Source organism: Sinocyclocheilus rhinocerous, unplaced genomic scaffold (assembly GCF_001515625.1).
Source record: "Sinocyclocheilus rhinocerous isolate Xijiao unplaced genomic scaffold, SAMN03320098_v1.1 scaffold4568, whole genome shotgun sequence".
Lineage (NCBI taxonomy): Eukaryota > Metazoa > Chordata > Actinopteri > Cypriniformes > Cyprinidae > Sinocyclocheilus > Sinocyclocheilus rhinocerous.
In genome coordinates this window covers 20,045-25,182 of record NW_015666728.1, presented here as the reverse complement: position 1 = coordinate 25,182, position 5,138 = coordinate 20,045, and positions in this window count along the sequence as shown.

The following is a 5,138-nucleotide window of genomic DNA, read 5'->3' as shown; positions in this document are numbered from 1 at the left end:
CGGAGGCACGAGAGCTCACCTCTCCCCCGGCCTCCCCCTCCCCTTCTCTATCATTAGCGGTTGCCATTACATCAGCAGATTCGGCACATTCGTGATAGAAAAGCGGCGCTTTCACGTTATGGTATTACAACTGTGAAATTACAAACAAAAAATGCACATTCTGAGACATGAACTGAAATGAATTGTGAATTTTATTAACATTAAATCGTCCTCCTCCCATTTTCACCTCAAAATTATGCGGAAGCTGTGCCTCCCCTGCCTCCCCCGACGAGCCACCACTGTCTGAAGCTAGTCTTGTTACTGCTGTGAGATCACGTCTTGGATGTTTGTGTATTTAGGGATAAATAGGATACGAGTAGGAGTGTTTGTGGCTGTTTGGATGTTCACGTGTGTGAGAGAGCGCAATAGTGAGACTGATCGCTCCATCAGTTAACACCCATTCGCCTTGTGGTGTGCGTGCATGTGTGAGATTACGGTTTAGGGCTTTGGTTGGCGGTGTGGTGCCATGTTTTATTCTCCTTGATTTATGGTGGTTGAGAAGGAAAACTCCCATAATCCCCCATCTCTCACTGTCAACACCATTATGCCACAAACACACAGCAAACACAAACACATGTTAAAGAACATCTCTCTGACACTCGTTCTCTCTCATCTTTGCTCTTTTCCATGTGTATTTTCTCAGACAGTGATTTTAGTGTGTTGTTCATGACCGTGTGAGCATTCGTGTGATTGATGGAGTTGGTTGGTTCTCCTCAGCCAACCCTGTTGATTGGCTCATCTCAGGGTGTGTGGGTCTCATGCCACTCCCCTACAACCTCTTAAACACTCCACCCCCTCAAATCCCTCACATTCCTGCCTGCACACTCACTCACACACACACACACACACACACTGTGATAGCGTATGATGTTCAGTTCTCTCCATGGCACCCGACCACCAAAGCACAGCACTTGTGCAATCTGGATAATTCTTAGGTTGTTAAGAACAGTGACAAGGGGATTGCCATTGTTTTAATTTACTTTAATGCAAAATGACAAATGTTCAAACCAATTTTCTCCTGGTCCTCTATTAACATACAGTAGTACAGTTCGTTTGCATTCCTGTGCTAAATGCTAAATAATAATTTGTTGAAATCGGCAAAAAAAAAAAAGTTATTGAACATTTTCAAAAGAAATGTAATGTTCAGTGTGTCTGATAATAATTAGTACGATAGTATGATATGTTCTGTATGATAATTTGCCACAGTGGAACCTGCTATTAAACAGCCCATTATAGATTTTTCAATAAAATGTGAACTGTGAAACAATTCAGGAAACAGAAAATATACAACCATTCAAAAGTGTGCTGTCTGTAAGATTTTTAAAATGTTTTTGAAATAAGAGTCCAATGCTCACCAATGCAACATTTATTTGATTAAAATACAGTAAAAACAGTAACATTGTGAAATATTGCAATTTAAAATATCAGTTAATGTGAGCCAAAATCATCACAATTAAAAGAACCAAAGACGTAAACTACTTCAGTCTGTGTGCATTGAATTTATTTAATACACGAGTTTCACAATTTGAGTTGAATTACTGAAATAAATGAACTTTTCCACGACATTCTAATTTATTGAGATGCACCTGTATATAGTATGTGTGTGTGTGTGTGTGTGTGTGTGTGTGTGTATTAAATGTAATTTTACATTTTTAAATGTAATCTATATATAATAAATTAAATGGGCGTACAATTTAACATTTAAATTGCTAGTGACAATTTGCCCCAACCTCAAATGGAAAAATAAATAGCCTAAATTCACTTTGTCCTGAGACCATGGTTTAATAAAATTCAGAAATTACAAAAAAAAAAAAAAAACTAATTTTAACTAATTGTTTGAAAGCAAAATACCATTTACTTAACAGACCAAATTAGTGTTAGATTGCAATCCCATAAAAGCTCCAATGGGAGTGTAAAGTGGGTGATCTACTGACAATCCATGAATTAAAGAAAACAGATGCAGCTGGATCATGTCCATAATGATCAATACAATCTACAAAGAACAGTGCAAATTAGCAACAATCGCAGACATGCTTTTTTTTGGCCGTTAAATAATGGCACTAACACCAGTAAACTGACTACCGCAAATCTTAGTAAATCACGTTGTATGCTTTATTGAAATACTCTCCTCCCATAAATTTTGTGACTGAAACTTCTACAAATGCATATGCAATAAGGTCAGACGCAAAAATGGTCCATGCCTTTTCAATGCATATTTTTTTACTGCATCTTTAGTAAATCCTGACAGTATTTTTTTTTTTAACACCAAAAGTGAGTTTGCTCTATATATATATGTATGTATAATATTATATATTATATTACTGCTTCTCTAAATTTTGACTATCCTGTACCTATGCAATGATTTATTTAGTTAACGTGTTTAGAGGTGTGTGTGTGTGTGTGGTTCATGCGAACTGAGCTCTTGTGGCCTGTTGTTAGGAATATGAGTTAGTGAAGGCCCATGGAGCCAAGACAGGACCAGGCCGCCTTTATGATGAATGACTGCTGTATTAATACTCCACTAGACCTTCATATTACTCTTCTATTTGTCTTCCAGCCCCCAGGAAATATCATATGTAAAGCAGTAACACATGGAGTGTGTGTGTGTGTGTGTGTGTGCGTGTGTGTTTGTGTGTCGTATTAATTAAATATATGAATCTGACATAATAAATAATTCTCATTGTTTATGTGGAATATGTTTCTGTCATCATTCAGTCTTTTTTTAGTCCATTTACTACACCATAAGGATTGTGTGTATAAGTGGATGCTGTAAACCTTTAAATCCAGAGTAGTTTGTGTTTTATATATCTCTATAATGGTTGATGGAACCTCTATAGTTGGCATCTAGCAAAGCTACTATTGTGGGGAATCACATGTTAACCTCCAAAAATGCTGCTATTCAGCCAAAACAAAGCAACCATAATCGGCCAGAGTCAACCAAATCCCATAACACTGCTCCCCCACATACGCACACGCACATGCACATGCACATGATCCAGAGCTGCACAAGAACTCGCCTGCTCCCACCTCTGTCCTCCCCAGCCCAAAACATCACACCCCCACACACACAGATACACACTGGACCTTGTGTCCACTCACCTATGAGAGCAATTACTGCAGATAAGAGCTAAAAGAAGAGAAGGGATGGAGAGAGTGCAGTTTGGATGAGAGGTGTACATTAAACGTCCAAAGAAAAGAAACTCTAGCTTCTCTCACACTAGTCTCTTTCAGCAGGAGATGGCAATTACTGAATGCCATGATGCTGCTCTTTCTACTCTCCCTTTTTGCTCCCTCTCGTAAATACGGTCCTGTAGGACACAAAGCCTCTAGAAATTGCATCCGTGTCCAGAAGTGTAACAGTGATTTTCAGACTGGAACCATGAGAGAAACTGAAACAGACTTTCGCTTTTCATGTTTGCAAAGTTAGTGTTGAGGTTTTGTGATGGGCTTTCCCACGACTGAATTTAATCCATCCTTTTTGCTCTTCCTCTTTCCTGCAAGTATGCAATTTCTCTGGCTCCTCTCCTCTCTTCTCCATTCTATCCTTTCTGTCAGGTCACTCGGTGACTGCCAAAAAACACTTTCTTGTCATATAACACTTCACCAATTTAGTTATCTGTCAAGAGTGCGAGTAGTTTGGTTTAGACAGACAAATAGAAAAGATTATGTAGAGGGCACATTAATCCATGCATTTTCAAGAACATAGAAATACATGTCTCCCCAGATATAATGCCTACTCCGTTTGGGCTGATGGAAGTTTTTGTGTCGTATACTTTAGAGAGCTTTTTCGACCTAATCTGGCCCTTAAAATTTCCTTGCAGTCAGGTTGTTCAAGTTGCAATAAAGGTGCATTCAGTAGTTTTGTGCAAATTTAAAAAGTTGTACACATTCAGGCATATTTTGTGTTTTTGTGAAATGTCATCTGAATGGTGACACTCACATGAGATGTCGCCCTGTTGAAATGATGTGACTTGCAGTGTTTAATTAAACTAAGAGAACCCTCGCGCTCATTGGCTCCCTCTGTAGATATACTAGTAGTGTAGTGTAGTTTGGTGATGTGACGAGTGAAATTAGACAATAGAACACACTTATTACTGTGCTTTAACAGAAAAGACAATGGGAGAATCAGAACATGTATGGCAGAAGAAGAAAAAATGGTCTGAAGCCAGTAAACAGAAAGGCAGACAAAAATCAAAAAATGAGCGTAAACATTGGTTCTAAATATACAATTAGGATAGATTTAATGAAACAGCAAATCCTGATGCTCAAGTTGATTCTTTTTTGGACAGGTAAGGGAATTAATTATTGAGTAGATCTCTCTCTAAAGCTTTGAGTGAAAGCTCAGAGTTGACCTTGCTTATCCTCTATGATAGGTGACAGCGTCTAACATCATGATATTGGTTCTTAAAGTACATGAAGAACAGCAATGCTAACGCCAGCAAGAGAACTACTGAATGTATTTTAAATTAAAAATCAGTTTGTTGAGAGGTTTTTTTTAGCTTCTGTGACAAAACATTTTTATAGAGTAGGTATAAACTAAGGATGTAACTTATTAAAAATAAATTTACGGAAAAGATGTCTTATACATGACGGATATCACTGTAATTGGTGTCCTGAGATATCGCACCTGGGTCTATGACAGCCCTAGAGTCTGTAAACATCAGAAAGTGCAGCAGACGCTATTGTTTAGCGACATTAGGACTTTGATGTGTTGTCTGCCTGTCAGTCATTTTGTCTGTGTTTGTTGACATGTCTTGAAGGGCGGCGTTTTGGAGAGAGGTGGCGGTCTAAATGGGCAGCTAAGTCTGGGAGAAGTTAGCAAAACAGCTAACACTGAACCTTTAAAGGGTTAGTTCACACAAAAATGAAAATTAGCCCATAAATTACTCAGCCTCAATTCATCCTAGGTGTATATGACTTTCTTCTTTCAGACGAATTCAGTCGGAGTTATATAAAAAATTGTCTTTGATCTTCCAAGCTGTTTAATGCCACTCAGTGAGTGTTGCATGCATCAGTCCAAAAGAAGTTAAATAAAAAGCGCCCATCCATAAAAAAAGTGTCTCACACGGCTCTGGGGGGTGAACAAAGGCCTCCTGTAG